This window comes from Capsicum annuum, chromosome 4, assembly GCF_002878395.1.
Source record: "Capsicum annuum cultivar UCD-10X-F1 chromosome 4, UCD10Xv1.1, whole genome shotgun sequence".
NCBI classification, from domain to species: Eukaryota; Viridiplantae; Streptophyta; class Magnoliopsida; order Solanales; family Solanaceae; genus Capsicum; species Capsicum annuum.
In genome coordinates this window covers 216,407,229-216,425,915 of record NC_061114.1, presented here as the reverse complement: position 1 = coordinate 216,425,915, position 18,687 = coordinate 216,407,229, and the positions used below count along the sequence as shown (strand labels likewise).

Sequence of the window (18,687 nt, the reverse complement as noted above, 5' to 3'; positions counted from 1 at the left end):
ATTGGGAAAAAAATATAGTGATATAATTAAGGTAATCACTACCCAAAAAAACACAACTTTAGGACGAACTAATTTTGTAGCCAAAACACAAAATTTTTGTCATCAGTTGTACTTAACGAAGAGCTATTTAAAACATGTTAACTACTACAATTTAGTAGCGTAATAGATTAGTAACGAAATATAAAGCTAATTTTCTTTTAGTAAAGAAAGATGCACTATTATATGTTAGTATATGACTAAATTAAAAATGATAAAATAATTGACCAATCAGTAGCACTCGGACTGCTACAAGTAAACCTATCATTCGGGCTGGGTCGGCCCGTTCTGACCTGGTTAACCCAGTCTATTTAGTTGACCGGCCCAGTTTGAATCGACCCGATGGGCCACCGGTCCCAGGCTAGGTCATTTGGGATGGCCAACTTGATGGACCAACCCAGTTAAGAAACCAAACTAGGCCCGATTTATATTTTTTTAATTGGATTTGGATTGGACCGTTGGGTTGGGAGGCCAAATGGATGTGGACCAAACGGCCATTTTGGCTTTTTTTCCCTTTTTTTTAAAAACAAAATTTATTCAAAAAAATTTCTATAAATGCCTAAAATTCAAAATCATTTTTCACACATTCTCTTTTTTTTTTTTTTAAAAATTCAAATTCGGGCTTGGAGCCCTTTTTATTGAACAAAAAATCATGTATATTTACAGAGGCCAGGCCCAAAAGTGGCCTGGCCCAATCTCAAAACATCTAAATTAAAAAAAAGCCTAAGGACAACCAGAAAATTCTAAATCGTTCAATTAGGAAAGGCGACTGAAAAATCACCTTTCCCAAATCTCCAAATCATTAAGATCTTTTACAATAATGTTGAGTTTCAAATATGCATATATGCGGTAACGATGAGCTGAACCTACTCTATAACAGCTAAGTTTTCTCTTCCCTTTCCTTTCATCTATTCCTTATACGAGTGGATTGATCACCACCCCGAGTAAGAACTAGGATCTAGAAATGAGAGATGAACTTATTCTAATCTATATCTCGTGTGTCAAATGGTTGAGTTTATTTTGGCTGGAATTTTTTGGATCTGGACTTATTTTCGTTTAAATATTTGGCCAGAATTCTCCAATTTTCACTGAGCGCAGGTTATATATTGATGGAAATCGCTTCCAACGAAAGGTATTATCTGATCTTTATTACTCCAGCAATCATAAATCTCTTTCATGTGATATCACTTATTTTTGTGCCATGTGAAACTGCTTACTTGATAATGTCTACTCTATCTGATTCCTTTGTTGCATGTGCCTGTTCCGATGTATTTTCTCGACCCTAGGCTTGATATATATGTATCCTTGATAGCTTCTACATGATCACTTATCCTCTTATAATGTAAATGAAGTCGATGGATTGAGTTTTAAGTAAAACTGATACCACCACCAAACTTTCACTTAAATTAAACGAAGACAGTAACCATGTATTTTTTATTATACTAACTGATTGTAATCTTCCCACTCATACTTAATTTACCTTGTGCTTTATCTTGTGTTCATGATTGTAAATCTGATCTTCTGACTTGTGTTGTGCCTGCTTTATCCAAATTAATAATTCTTCTAGCCACTACTGGAACTTCTGAAAAACTGTTAAAATGGACTTCACCTGTAAAATCAAAAACTAAGTTAGTAAAAAAGTCAGAAAGAGTGTTACCCTCCCTAAGAGAGTGTACCACTCTTACTGTTAAGACCCTCATCGGTGCCTTGATGGAATTGACAATGATAGATACACTCCATGGAACTTCCCATTCCCTATTAAGCACTTGTACCATAATCCAAGAATCCGATTCCACAATAATCTATTGTATTCCCTCATCCCTGCAGAACCTCAAAAATTCATTGATAGCAGTGGCTTCTGTTACTAAACTTGTTGCATCTTGCAGTTTAGCACCTTTAGAAACTAATAGATTTCCTTCCCAATCCATAATACAAAAAGCTAAGGAGATGGTACCAGGATTACCCCTTGAAGCCCCAACAGTATTTCCTTTAAACCATCCAAAATTAGGGGTTGACCATCTAACAATTCTTACGGTACAAGACCTATTTATAGCTTGTAAATCATCAATTATATTAGTCCAGTTTCTTCCACACAATTCCATCTTAAAATTCACCTTAACAAACTTGATGACAATGTCATTTAACTCCCAAATAACCTTCTTTTCTGAATAAGATCGCCCATGTTGAATTGTATTCCTCCTTTTCCAGAGAAACCATAGTATTAGAATAGGAATGATTGTGAAAACTGCCTTCACATTACTATTCCCTTCCTAAAGTCTCCACAATCTTACACTTTGTTTCAAATTGAGTCTAGGCTCAATAATACCAGCCCCACCACAGTAGTGTTCCATATTATAACAGCAACATCACTTTTCAAAAAGAGATGTTCAATTATTTCCCTCACTGGACAAGTACAACAACCACAGTTAGAATTAATATCTCGATTCCATTTATTCATTAGAGCAGCCATAGGGACTTTTCTTAACCAAATTCTCCATGCTAGAAACGAATATTTGAATGGTAACCCTTTGCACCACAGATCATTTAAATCATCCTGATTATCATCTCTTTGTATCAGTAGCTCCCAAGCACTCTTAGTAAAGAACTTACCATTACTATTTTTGGTCCACCATGCTTTATCCATAATATTTTCCTAGCAAATTTAACCCATATTATTCCTTACATACTCTACAACATAATTAGGGAGGTGTTCCTGCATGACTTCAAAATTCCACCCCTCCTCCTTGAGAAATTCACCAACATTTTTTAGTGGATGACAAGAGTATACCTCTGGCTGATGTATAAATAATGGACCAGTATTGGTCTATTTATCAAACCAAATGGTATAAGTACGACTTCTTGGCTCCCATCAAATATGTTTTCTAATCTTTTCCTATTTGTCAACATAGCTTTCCACACTTGGGATCCACCTTTCCACTGCACCATAGTAGGAATCTGTTTCTTGCAATACTTTTTCCACATGTAGTTACTCCACAAAAGATTTGTGTCCTAAATCTCCACCAAAACTTAGCCATCATAGCTTGAGAAACATCCTCCAATAGTCTAAACCCTAAACTACCTTCTTTTTTGGGAAGGCAAATCTTCTTCCAGGCAGACCAGTGCTTGCCTCTGCCTGATTCTTTGTTATGCCAAAATTTTTTAGCGAATATTCTTTGAATATCTTTAAGAACACTTTTTGGTTGAACTATTGTTGAAAGTACATAAATAGGCACACTCTGAAGTACACTTTTTAGCAACACTTTCTTTCCTCCATACGATAGTAATCTCTCTTTCCATGCTTGTAATTTATTTCTAACTTTATCCACCAATTCTTCAAAGTCCTCTTTCTTTTTCTTTGAATGAGTATGGGACACCCAAGATATTTCAAAGGAAACTCACCCTTAACAATCCCCGTAGCTTATGTAACTTGATCCAGTACTGCTCTTGGAGTGATTTTGTGCATATAAACAAAGCTTTTCTCCTTATTCACTTTTTGACCTGACTCCTCCTCAAATTCCTATAAAATGAACATAATTTTCTCCATAAAGGCTGCATTAGAAGAAGAAAAAATTATAGTGTCATCAACATAAGAAAGATTGTTTAAATTTGTTCTCCACTTAGGCAATCCATATCCCACGTATGTATTGTTTAAATTTGTTCTCCACTTAGGCAATCCATATCCCATGTATGTATTATCCTAAAAAAGGTTATTCAGGACTGTAGTCATGACCTCAGCAGAGATCCCCCTGCTTCACCCCTCTTATCGAATAGGAAAAACCAGTAGACTGTCCATTTATCAACACTGAATAGTAGCTGTTAGAAATCAGTCTCCAAATCATATCTACCACTCTATTAAAAAAACTCATCTTTTTGAGAACTTTCATTGAGAAAAAACAGGAAACCTATCGTATGCTTTAGCCATACCCAGCTTAAGAACCACATTGGAAGGATTACCTCTTTTTCCTATATCAGAAATTAATTCTTGTGCAAGTAAAACATTCTCAATAATACTCCTACCCTTCACAAAGCCTAATTGATTAGAAGATATAAGTCTAGAAAGAATACCTTCTAATCTATCATGAATAATCCTTGACAGGATTTTATTTACAAAATACTAAGACTGATAGGTCTGAAGTTTGAAAAAAATTGCGCATTCTCTTTTTTAGGAATTATAACCAAGTTAGTATGGGTTATTGATTTAGGAATAGTGTTCCATTTAAAGAAGTTCACAACCAACCTAATAATATCCTTACCAACTATGTCCTAACAAGTTTGAAAAAATCTACCGGACAACCCATCTGGTCCAGCAGAACTGTCTCCACTTAGATTAAAAACAACATTTTTAATCTCTACATCATTCGGTAATGACCCTAACATCACATTATCCTCCTCTTCAACTTTTTCATGAATGTGTTTCAAAAGAGGGAACATAAAGGCATCCCTCTCTTGAGTGAATTGCTCTGGAAAAAAATAATTGTTTCATTTGCAATCAGAATCTCTTCCTCCAACGATGAACCCAGTTGATCCTTAATTTTGGAGATCTTTAATTTATTTCTCCTTCCTTTTACAATACTATGAAAAATTCTGGTGTTTCTTTCTCCATTTTCAAACCAATCATACCCAGCCTTTTGCTGCCAGTAACTTTTCTCTAACTGAAGGTATCTGATATATTCAGCTTTGGCTCTTTACATCACAATCCTATTCTCCTGAGAGGGATTCTCTTCAAATAATTTCTCTTTTATTTTTGCTATCTCTTCTCTAATAATTAGTTGTTGAAAGATATCACCATAAACCTGCCTACTCCAAACTGTAAGGGCATGTTTAACCTGTTTACTCTTTCTTTTGAATCCAAGAAAGGATTTTCAGTATAGACTGTATCCCAATTTTTAATACCCCGTATTTCTCTAGCTTAATTTAAATCTCAGTACATGAGTATTTATATATATAATTTTTAAAATACTCAATATTTTTCAGTTTAGAGCTTACCAATGTGTAGGAAATTCAGTCAGCTTTCCAATGATATAAAATTTGCCCAAATCCGATAATCGGGTGAGAAGTTGTAGCATATTTTGTAGAACAGTTTGCCAAATTGGCAATCAGTGCATTGCGGAGACATGCCAAATGACAATTGTCAAAATTCAGTGAGCCATCGCGATAACGGCGCAATGCGCCGAGGCTCATTTTCAAAATTGTCCTTTTTTAGTAAAGCTCCGCGACTTCATTGCGTCACGCCGAGTCCCAAATTTGCATTCAGTGGGGGTACCGTGATTGTACCACGTCGCGCCAAGCTTCCAGTGACACAGCGCGATAGTGCTGCGTCGCGCTAGGGCCCAAAATTGGATTTTTCAGTGACAAATTTTTAAATCTTCCGAGGGGTAATTGGGTCTTTTCCACGGCTCTAATCTGCCTAAACATGAAATTAAACCCCTGGATAACCCATTATCTCATTATTTACTCACTTTTCTCAAGATTAAAATCCTTTTTTCTCAAAAGGGTAAAGCCCTAATTTCAAGAATCAAGAACAAAACTCAAGAATTCCTCCAAGAACCTTCAAGAATTAATATTCCTGAGTATGTTTGGTGTTCATCTATGGGTTCTTTTCACCCATGGAGTCCAAGAACCCATTTTTAAAACTACAAGTTTATAGAATTTTGAATTCCATGCTTGAAATTGATTGTATGCATGTTCATGATATTAATTGGGTTTCAATCCATGATTATTATAAGATTCATGAAATTAGAATAGTATTTATGGGGAATTATATGAATTGCATGCTAAACCCTTGAGTTTACAATTGATTATTGCATCCATGATGCTCATGTGTTGACTTTTATCATTTGAAATAATCCATGCTCCCTAAGTGTTTATTAAAATATCTCTGTGAGGTAAATAGTGGAATCATGACATGTCATTGTGTGGTCCCAATCATGTACAAGCTTATGCCCCACAAGTGTTTGGTAAAATATCTCTATGAATGAATTATGAACAAGTGGACATTGTTATACTTTTCAAGATCATACTATGCTTTACTTTTCATGCTATCGAGTCTTGGGGGTATCTAATACCTGACGATCTAGCTGTTTACCTAGAGCTACAGTAGTTACAGAATAGTCTCAGTCATGTCACAAAACAGTAGTACTCAGTCAGTTATAGAACTCAGTGAACTCAGTCCAGTTCAATCAGTCAACACGACCAGTAACAGTTCAGTCAAATCCAGTACAGTCTAGTAATCAGTCCACGGTCTATTTAGTAGGGAGTAGGAGTCAATAGCGAGTGAACCAAGGACGGGGATTCACCTGCCAACAGAGGGTGTGATCCTTAAAAGCGGTCCTTGCATTCCAGAACTATGTAGCCAGCGTAGCGTATGTTCAGACATCAACCTGCCAGTTGAGGATTGATGAGGTATTTTAACCTGCCAATTGAGGGTACCACCGTTCTCATTAGAGTACCTGCCAGATGAGGGTGACTCTTCAACTTGTCTTTACCCGTGGCACGGTACTGATACCCTTCCAACTGGGGTTACAGGTTGGACCCCAGTTATCTTATTTGAGGCATGTCGGATAGATGATTACCTCCCACAGTTTTAGTTTTAGTCTTAGTATAGAACTCAGTTCAGTTCTACAGAATCAGGACTGTCAGGCACAGTCACTCAGTTATCAGTAACTCTATTATTAGTAACTCTGTTATCAGTAATCTCATATATCAATTACTCTGTATCAGAAATCAGTTCTTTACTTCAATAAAAACTCAGATACAGTATACACATATATGCACAGTATTGCATACTCAGTATTTACAGTAGTTCAGTTACTCTATATCATTCAATCAGTTATTGTTCATGGATATGAACACCTGCATTCAGCCTTACCTCATCTAGCATACCATTACATTCCACGTACTGACGCATACTTTCTCTTTGTGCTATGATGTCTTATATCATAGGTTTGGACGCTCAGGTTCCTGACCGCACTTAGATAAGATTCAATCAGCAGTATCAGATTTAGATGCTTTTATTTTAGTATTTCGCTTTAGTATTTCAGTAGTCGGAGTTAGTTGGGGGCTTGTCCCATCAATTCCACATTCAGACAGTTCAGTCAGAGGCTTTTCAGACTAGACTAGTTCAGACCATATTTCAGATTTCAGATGTGTTATCATATGTTATTACAGTTGTTATTCTTTATCAGTATTCAAATTTTGAGCCTTATAGCATTTTAGCTTAAATTCCGCATTATTACAGTATTATTATTCATTGTTCATAGTAGATACCAGCTCATGGATTAGCTTGTGATCCCTCGGGATCGTAAGCACCGTGTGACGTTCAGGGTGCAGACTCAGGGCGTTACACAATTGCTCTTCACAACTTCCATTAAATCAGTATGATCAGTCCAGAATTTCAAAAATTTGAAAGGTCTTTGGACTGTAATATGTCTGTTTTCACATTTTAAGAAAAGAGGAGCATGATCTGAACCATCTTTAAGTAGATGCTCTACTTCAATATGAGGATACAAATTCTGAAAGCCATGATTAATTAACACTCTATCAAGTCTCTTAAAAATACAGTCGGAGCAGCTCTACCATTCCACCATGTGAAAGGGCTCCCCTTATACTACAGCTAAGTTAAATCCCATGATTCAATACAATTCTTGAAACCATTAATTTCAGCATCCATAACTGGAATACCCACAATTTTTCAGCAAAAGAACTACATTAAAATCTCCTCCTACAATCCAAGGGGTATTCACCCCATTAGAGATAGAATAAAGGTTGTACCAAAGCTGTAATCTTTGACCTCTATCACATCTGGCGTACACAACTGACACCAAAAAATTCCTACCACTGGCAAGGTCTTTAAACTGTAAAGATAACTGTTGCTCCGAATCCCCAACCACAAAAAATCAAAACCATGATCCATAAAACACCATATTTTTCCATTACAGTTGTAATACACTGAAGGCATTTGAATTCTTTCCTTGTATCTATTAATGGTTCTTATATGTTGAAAAGGCTCTAGCAAACCTATGAAGGCAAATTATGAAATTTGTGCAACATTTGTATTCTCTGAAAAGCCTTTTGTGACTTAACAAATCTGATATTCCATATGATTGATTTCATTTATTTCTGGCATATTGAGATTCTACATTTCTCTTTGGTTGGGTTCTGGTAGGTAACTTCTCGCCAGTACCCTATTTCTTTTACCATTTTTAGTAGCTTTAATGGATATGATAGCCCTTGGAGATAGATTTGCATTCTTCACAACCTCATCTTTAATCTGATTAGGACTTTTGCTATAACCATTTTTGAGTTGTGCATATGCCTCTGCACCCCCACTGTTGTGAGTCAAAATGTTATGTAGAATTACATTAGGAGACTCAATTTTATTGCTCCAAATTATTGTATCATTAATTTCCAATGGAGTATCCATTGTGACCAGTGAATTATACCCTATTGCTATCAACTGATTCTGCGTTGAACTACTTATTATAACTTGATTATTCTCATTCTGATATGTGCTTTCTGACTGTCCCAGACCCCTTATTGCATCTCCTTGATGTTCGCTGATTGTTTGTTGTTGTGTGTCATTGTCATATTTACCCCCAGATCTAGTTTTGGAATCTCTCATTCTCTCAAATATTCTAATTACCTCTTAAAGTGCTCAATTTTATTTTATAATTTTGCAATTACAGATATCAAGGTAAAGTTTTTCAAAATTTGATAATGTCGTTCCATCTCTTTAGTTTTTAATTAGTGTATTATTTGTTGAATATTTATTTTTATTATTTTTTGTGTATTTTGAATATTTGTTAGTTTAATTTGTAATATTGATAAATTAAGAAACCTCGGTAAAAATGCCAAAATATTTTATCACGAAAGCGGTAGTGGTAGTAAAAAATGAATTGGTGGCTTACCGATATTGAAATAGACATTCACATCTGGCTTACCATGCGATTTTTTGTACTAAAGAAGAATGAAAATTGCGTATCAAATTTTGGGAGAGTGCCGACCGAAAGGGATAAAGGCCAATTTTTTAGAAAATTGGCCGACCAAAACGCTTATCATTAAAAATTTCTAATTGAAGTACCATGGAAGCCCATTCTGTATAGTAAAATTAAGGTAAAAAGGCCAACCAAAAATAAGTAGTTAAAGGAGATAGAAAAAAATAGTTGTAAATTGGTGAAACTTTAAACCTTCATAATTTTGCGCTCGAATGTCTGTTTGAGGTAATTTGTTTTTTGAATTTGCATATTTTTTCGATATCTATACGGACAAACTGCCGCAATGTGGTTTGGTTAAGCTGATTTTCTAATAAATGAATTTTATCTCATTCAATAGACACTTTCCCCCAATTCTATACGTAATTTTCACTCTTCTTTAGCCAAAAAAGTAATGAGAAGTAAATGATTTGAAGATCAAAATAGCATGATAAGGTGGATGTGAATGTCAATTTCAACATTTGAAAGTTAGTTTTCTAAACTGAGGTAGATATCATAGGTGAACAATGCCCCAAGCCACCATGGGCCATGGGCACCGGATACTAATGCCTCCAAGGCATCATGTCACCACAGGCACCGGTGGACCAAGGAGCCAATGGTCCCAAGGCACCTTGACACCATGGGAACCACCCACCATACACCTACGACCCTAAGGCATCATGACACCAATGTACCAAGGAGCCAATGGCCCAAAGGCACCATGGTACCATGGGTACCGATGTACCAAAGAGCCAATGACCCCAAGGCACCATGGACCATTGTCACGCCTCAAATCCTATTGGGGCGGACTGGCACCCGTAACCGAGGAGGCCCGGGAGAACCAGCTCATAACCTTATACTTCCCATGCATACCTCTATGACAACCCGAAATTCGGACAGCATCCTGTATAAGCTCGAGCACACATATATATGTATATACAATACTTGACCGTTGGAGCCATCACGTCTATTAACAAAATACCACCTTGACTGTACATTAGGTCAACAAAGCTTCTAGACAATACACAGAGTTTAACTAAGGTCGGGACACACCCCGCCATATAACTAACTTCTATACAATACCAAAAGTAACTGGATATGACACGGAAAGCCCCGAAGCAAACTGGAGCTCACCAAAAGCAGCTAGATATCCTGGCTCCTACTTGTGCGGTGTATGAGCTGAGGTACCTGTGCCTACAGCATGAAATGCAGGTCCCCCGTGGGGGACGTCAGTACGAAATATGTACTGAGTATGTAAAGCTGTAGATAATCACATATGATATAGGAGCTCAATAGAAATCAGAAACAAGTGAATAAATCGTAATAGGAGTGGACCACACTTACTAGAACTTGTGACAACCTGTACATTGCATTTATTCAATCACTTTACCTTCATTCTTATCATCTTTGTAACCATTACTGTATTGTACTATGACCATTAGGCTGCCTCCAGTACATATCAACTGGGATCGACCCATGATAGGCTTATGCCCCTGGGATACCACCCATAAACACATAAATAGGGATCGACCCATGATAGACTTATGCCTCTGGGATACCACCCGATAAGAGAGAACTTCCATCACTTAGTTCAATTAATCTTTGAGATTGTTATTTCGGTTGCCACCGCATTTTTGATACTTTGAAACAATGATACATCAATAAGAGACATATAAATAGACCATCAATGCAATAACAATGAAGTAAGAACTCATTGGCACATCAATGAAGTGTTTTGGAGTCATCAATGCTATAACAATGAAGTAGGAACTTATTGGTATATCAATGAAACGTTTTGGAGTCATTAACAGCACATGGATCTTGTTTGAGTAACCGGATACCTTCTGACATTCATTAGTGCAATAAACCTGTAAGATTTGGAAAAACACATAAGTATTGGGATGTCTTGACATCTTGTAGGGTGGAAACATTTTCATTGGTAACATAGGACATCATACAAAATCATTATGGATCACATGTTACTGAATAACTTTGGAAACTTTCTTAATAGAACAATTGTTCACTTTCATGCCAAAGATATGGTATAGAGTATGCTTTACATACCTGACTGTCAACCTTCAATACTAGTCCCAAATGGACTTCTCGTCTTTTCGGATTACTTATCTACAATGAACATATATAGCAATCTAGAATTAGCTACCAAATGTCACAATTCAATTATTTGAATTCACCAAACTAGTGGTTAAGTAGTAAGCCTTAATTACACCATAAAGGGTATCACTTTAACCCTCTTATACTCCAATTACATTCACATGCCATGCATATTCATACAACATCCTCCAATATCAAGTTTGGATTCATTTATCCTTCCAACCAATCCATTAAACCAAATTGAGCCATAGACATAAATAATCATCAATTTAATAGTATATCACCATATCTACCTTCCATAACTCAATTAACATATCCACCTTCCGCAATTCAATACAACCAAACCATGTAAAATAGTCCATAACCCTATTTCCATCACTTTTCAATAACAACCAATACATATAATCCTCTATCACACATATACATATGGAAGAGAACAAAGGCAAACAATATTCATACCTTAGAATTCACCTCTTGATTATGTAATCCTGTTTGCACAGATAATAGGTGCCATTCGAAGCTCTCGAGATGACAAACACAGTTATTGAATTACTTTGGAATTCTATGGTTGAATCAAAAGTAATTTAAAGGTCAAATTTGGCTAGGGTTTGTTATTTCTCAATGATTGATGATGAAAATGAGTTTTTGAACTCATATACATGTATATATACACATATTCCCGTCCATAATATCATAGGGAATGACCAAAGTGCCTTTAAAATTTAAATAATGTCAAATCTGTCCTTTGGTGGACTGTTTTGATAAGCGAAAGTAGATCGACCATAACTATTTGCTCCGATATCGGATTTGGGTGAAATTGGTATCGTTGGAAATATAATTCAAAGGGATTTCATTTCATATAAAGTAGGCAACCCAGTTCGTCCTGTACAAGGAGTTATGGTCGTTTGAAGTTGACCCTAAAAATCTATTTTGAGAGGATGAAGTAAAACGAGTATAACTCCTTACTCAGATGTTGGATTTGGATGAAACCAATTGCATTGGAAATAAGACTCAAAGATATTTCTTTTGATATATCGCAGATCTCCCAGTTCATTTTATTAAGGGAGTTATGATTATTCAAAGTTGACCCAAAAAATTGGCTGGCCTCAGTAGTTTGTGTGCCGGAAATTTTCCTGCACATTTACTATTCCCAATATCCCGGCCACCGTTTTATAAGTTTGAACGTGCTCGATTATATCCGAAACCTATCCGTTTTTGGAAATCTTTATATCATTTGAAAGCTTATTCAATAATCTTCGCATGGAACATCGACGGGCAAATTCTGGTATAAATAAAATAAAAAAAATTAATTCCATATAAATAAGACCAATACACGTACTTGAATATGGGGTGTTACATTCTTTCCCCCTTTAGGACATTCTTCCTCGAATATTAGCGTAACTATTTAACCAAAACAAGTTCAAGTCCATCATTAACATTCACATCATCACATAAATACTATGCATATATAAAAAAAACTTACTTGTTAATGTTCTAACTCCGTTTCTTGAACTTCCTCTTCATCTTTGAACAAATGAGGGTACCTAGATTTCATTGCTTCCTCAGCTTCCCATGTAATCTCTTCCCTTTGACAATTTCTCCAACGTACTTTCACCGATGCTATCTCTTTATTTCTCATCTTCTTAACTTGGCGATCTAGAATAGCAATAGGCACTTCCTCATAGGTAAGATCTTCCGTAATTTGCACATCCTCAGTAGAAGTGATATGTGATGGATCTCTGATGCACTTTCGAAGCATTGACACATGAAATACCGGATGTACTAATGAGAGCTCTTGGGGTAGCTCTAATTCATATGCAACTTGTCCAAACCTTCGAGTGATCTTATATGGGCCTATGTAACGTGGACTCAACTTTTCTTTCTTGCCAAATCTCATTACCCCTTTTATTGGTGATACCTTCAAAAATACCCAATCACCTATAGAAAACTCTAGCCCTCTCCTTCTACTATCCGCATATGACTTGTGTCGACTTTGGACTATTTTCAGTCGTTGCTGAATTATTTTAACCTTCTCTATGGCTTGATAAACAAGATCCGGTTCGAACAAAAGAGTTTCACCCACTTCGAACCATCCTATTGGTGATCTACACTTCCTTCCATATAAAGCTTCATATGGTGCCATTTGGTACTTGAATGATAGCTATTATTGTAGGCAAACTCAATAAGAGGTAAATGATCATCCCAGTTGCCCTTAAAATCTATTACACAAGCTTGTAGCATATCTTCAAGTGTTTGGATGGTACGTTCTGTTTGTCCATCTGTTTGAGGGTGAAAAGCTGTACTCAACTTCATTTGTATTTCCAAACACCTCTGAAAAGACTTTCAAAAGTTTGCGGTAAATTGGGTTCCCCGATCTGATATAATAGAGATTGGCACTCTATGCAATCGGACTATCTCTTTAATGTACAGCTTCACATACTCTTCAACTGTGTAAGTGGTCCTAACTGGTACGAAATATGTACTGAGTATGTAAAGCTGTAGATAATCACATATGATATAGGAGCTCAATAGAAATAAAAAACAAGTGAATAAATCGTAATAGGAGTGGACCACACTTACTAGAACTTGTGACAACCTGTACATTGCATTTATTCAATCACTTTACCTTCGTTCTTATCATCTTTGTAACCATTACTGTACTGTACTGTGACCATTAGGCTGTCTCCAGTACATATCAACTGGGATTGATCCATGATAGGCTTATGCCCCTGGGATACTACCCATAAACACATAAATAGGGATCGACCCACAATAGGCTTTTGCCCTTGGGATACCACCCGATAAGAGAGAACTTTCATCACTTAGTTCAATTAATCTTTGAGATTGTTATTTCAGTTGCCACCGCATTTTTGATACTTTGAAACAATGATACATCAATAAGAGACATATAAATAGACCATCAATGCAATAACAATGAAGTAAGAACTCATTGGCACATCAATGAAGTGTTTTGGAGTCATCAATGCTATAACAATGAAGTAGGAACTTATTGGTATATTAATGAAACGTTTTGGAGTCATTAACAGCACATGGATCTTGTTTGAGTAACCGGATACCTTCTGACATTTATTAGTGCAATAAACCTGTAAGATTTGGAAAAACACATAAGTATTGGGATGTCTTGACATCTTGTAGGGTGGAAACATTTTCATTGGTAACATAGGACATCATACAAAATCATTATGGATCACATGTTACTGAATAACTTTGGAAACTTTCTTAATAGAACAATTGTTCACTTTCATGCCAAAGATATGGTATAGAGTATGCTTTACATACTTGACTGTCAACCTTCAATACTAGTCCCAAATGGACTTCTCGTCTTTTCGGATTACTTATCTACAATGAACATATTTAGCAATCTAGAATTAGCGACCAAATGTCATAATTCAATTATTTGAATTCACCAAACTAGTGGTTAAGTAGTAAGCCTTAATTACACCATAAAGGGTGTCACTTTAACCCTCTTATACTCCAATTACATTCACATGCCATGCATATTCATACAACATCCTCCAATATCAAGTTTGGATTCATTTATCCTTCCAACCAATCCATTAAACCAAATTGAGCCATAGACATAAATAATCATCAATTCAATAGTATATCACTATATCCACCTTCCATAACTCAATTACCATATCCACCTTCCACAATTCAATACAACCAAACCATGTAAAATAGTCCATAACCCTATTTCCATTACTTTTCAATAACAACCAATACATATAATCCTCTATCACACATATACATATGGAAGAGAACAAAGACAAACAATATTCATACCTTAGAATTTACCTCTTGATTATGCAATCTTGTTTGCATAGATAATAGGTGCCATTCGAAGCTCTCGAGATGACAAACGCAGTTATCGGATTACTTTGGAATTCTATGGTTGAATCAAAAGTAATTTAAAGGTCAAATTTGGCTAGGGTTTGTTCTTTCTCAATGATTGATGATGAAAATGAGCTTTTGAACTCATATACATGTATATATACACGTATTCCCGTCCATAATATCATAGGGAATGACCAAAGTGCCTTTAAAATTTAAATAATGTCAAATCTGTCATTTGGTGGACTGTTTTGATAAGCTAAAGTAGATCGACCATAACTATTTGCTCCGATATCGGATTTGGGTAAAATTGGTATCGTTGGAAATATAATTCAAAGGAATTTCATTTTATATAAAGTAGGCCACCCAGTTCGTCCTGTACAAGGAGTTATGGTCGTTTGAAGTTGACCCTAAAAATCTATTTTGAGAGGCTGAAGTAAAACGAGTATAACTCCTTGCTCAGATGTTGGATTTGGATGAAACCAATTGCATTGGAAAAAGGACTCAAAGATCTTTCTTTTCATAGGTCGCAGCTCTCCCAGTTCATTATATTAAGGGAGTTATGATCGTTCAAAGTTGACCTAAAAAATTGGCTGGCCTCAGTAATTTGTGTGCAGGAAATTTTCCTGCACATTTACTATTCCCAATATCCCGGCCACCGTTTTATAGTTTCGAACATGCTCGATTATATCCGAAACCTATCCGTTTTTGGAAATATTTATATCGTTGGAAAGCTTATTCAATAACCTTCGCATGGAACCATCGACGGGCAAATTCCGGTATAAATAAAATAAAAAAAGTTAATTCCATATAAATAAGACCAATACACGTACTTGAATACGGGGTGTTACAACCATGGACCATGGACACCGGTGCACTAAGGAGCCAATGGATAAAAGGCGCCATGGGCATGGTACACCAAGGAAACATGGGCCATGGGCGCGGTGCACCGTGCACCAATGTCCCTAAGGAACCATGGGCACCGGTGCACCCAAAATCCATGAGCTATTGGTGTAGTGCACCATACACCAATGGCACCATGCACACAAAGGCCACCTTGCGCACTGGTGGACCACACACTAAGTGCATAGATATACTAAGAAACCATGGGCACAGTTAAATATCTACTTGGGACTCATGCGCCATGCACCCGCTGTGAGCTCAATATGTATTTGGGGTATTTTTGACCAAATTGATGTGCTATATCCTACGGTTTTGGGGGTGGGCCTAGGGTCCAAGCGTGATGTGGGCCAAAAATCAACCAGCGAGTGCCAGAGAGGCTGGAAAGCGGCCTGGTGTTGCCGTGTGGGTGGAAGGTATGGTATGAATAAGGCATTTTTGGGCTAAATCGATATGCTATAACCCACAATGCTGGGTGGGCCCGAGCTTGCTTAAGGATAAAAATCAATTGGGGCATTCCAGGGAGGCTGAGGAGCGGCCTAGTATGGGCTATTTGGTTGGGCAATGCCATTTGTGTGGTCAAATAGGCAAAATGGCACAAATGGGGAATTTTTGAGCCAAATTGATGTGTTATAGCCCACGGTTCTAGGGCTCGGTCCATGGTCCAAGTGTGTTGTGGACATAAAATCGACTAGGGCATGCCAGGGAGGTTGGGGAGCATCCTAGTGTGGGTTTTTTGGGTAGAAAGCACAATTAGTATGGTCATACGAGCAAAACAATATGAACAGGGCATTTTTGGGCCAAATTAGTATGATATAGACCACGACTCTAGGGGGCGGCTTGGGGTCTAGGCGTGCTGAAGGGACAAAATTGATCGAGGTATGCCAGGGAGGATGGGAAGAAGCCTAGTGTGGGCGACACTATTTGGGTGTCCAAACGGGCAAAACAGTAAGAACAGGGCATTTTTGGTCCAAATCGGTGTGCTATAGCCTACGGTACTGGGGTTGATCCGGGGTCCAGGTATGTTGTGGGCTGAAAATTGATCGGGGAGTACCAGGGAGGCTGGGGAGGGGCCTAGTATGGCTCGTTTGGGTGGGCAGTTCCATTTGATGGTCAAACGAGCAAAATAGCATAAACAAAATATTTTTAGGCCAAATCGATGTGTTAAAACTCACGATTTTGGGGGTGGTCTCGGGGTTTGGGCGTGCAGTGCATCAAAAATTGATTGGGGCATTCCAAAAAGGCTGGGAAACGGCCTAGGATGGACGGTTTTGGTGGTCAGTTCCATTTGGATTGTCAAATAGATGAGAAGGCGCGAATAAGGCATTTTTGGGCCTTCTTGGTGTGCTATAGCCCACAGTTTCGAGAGTGGGATCAGGGTTCAGGCGTGCTGGGGGCCAAAAATCTATCGGGATATGCCAGGAAGAATGGGGAGCAACCTAGTGTGGTTTCTTTGGCTAGGAGGCTCTTGGGTAGTCAAATGCATAAAGCGACACAAACGGGTTAGTTTTGGACTAAATTGGTGTGCTATAGCCCACGGTTCTAGGGTGGGCCCATGGTACGGGCATTTTATGGGTTGAAAATTGATCGGGGCAGCATGAAAAGTTGGGGAATGGCCTAGTATGGGCTGTTTGGGTGGGCGGTGCCATTTGGGTGGTCAAATGAGGGAAATGGTGTGAATGTGGCATTTTCGAGCCAAATTAATGTGCTATAGCCTGCGGTTCTAGAGGCGGGCTTGGGGTCCGGGCTTGCTATGGGCCGAAATCGATCGGGACATGCCAGGAAAAGTAGGGAGCAACTTAGTATGGGCTGTTTGGGTGGGTGGTGCCATTTGGGTGGTCAAACGGGCAAAATGGCGTGAATGAGGCATTTTCAAGCCAAATCAGTGTGCTATACTAGGGGTGGACCCAGGGTCTAGGCGTGCTGTGGGATCAAAATTGAATGAGGCATGTTAGAGAGGCTAGGGAGCGGTCTAGTATGGGCCGATTAGGTGGGAAATGTCATTTGGGTGGTCAAACGGGAAAAACGGTGTGAATGGGGTATTTTTGGGCCAAAATTAATAGGCTATAACCCACAATTCTGGGCGTGGGCCCAGTGTACGGGCATTTTGTAGGCCAAAAATCAACCGGCGCATGCCAGAGAGGCTCGAGAATGGCCTAGTGTGGGTTGTTTGGGTGGGGGATGCCATTTGGGTGGTCAAATAGGCAAAATACCACGAACAAGGCATTTTTGGGCCAAATCGATGTGCTATAGCCCACGGTTTCGGGGGTGGGCTCTGGGTCTGGGCGTTCTATGGGACTAAATTTGACTGGGGCATGTTAGGGATGCTGAGAAGCGGTCTAGTATAGCCGTTTGGATGGGCGGTACACCATGAATGTGGCATTTTTTGGCCAATTCGTGTGTTATAACCCACGGTTCTAGGGGTGGGCCTGGTCGTATTGTGGGCTAAAAATTGACCAGGGTGTGCCAAGGAGGCTGGGGAGCAACCTAGTGTAAGCCTTTTGGGTGGGCAGTGCCATTTGGTTTGTCAAACAGGCAAAACACCATGAATGGAGTATTTTTAGCCCAATCTGTGTGTTATAGCCCATAGTTCTAGGGGTGGAACTGAGGTCAATCCATGCTATGGGCTGAAAATCAACCAAGGCATGCTATAGAGTCTGAGGAGAATCCTAGTATGGGTCAATTGGGTGGGAGGTGCCATTTGGATTGTCAAACGGGCAAAACGGCGCGAACATAGCATTTTTAGGCCAAATCGATATGCTATAGCCCATGATTCCTAGTGTGGGCATGGGGTTCGGGTGTGCTGTGGGCGGAG

The 18,687-nt window shown here is 38.2% G+C and overlaps 1 long non-coding RNA gene across 1 annotated transcript; it reads left to right on the top strand.

Moving 5' to 3' along the window:
- Positions 1–589: 589 nt before the first annotated feature.
- Positions 590–7,245, top strand: LOC107867340. The gene is made up of 2 exons (XR_001673142.2): positions 590–1,168; positions 6,979–7,245. It is a non-coding gene; the product is annotated as an uncharacterized LOC107867340 (long non-coding RNA).
- The last annotated feature ends 11,442 nt before the right edge of the window (positions 7,246–18,687 follow it).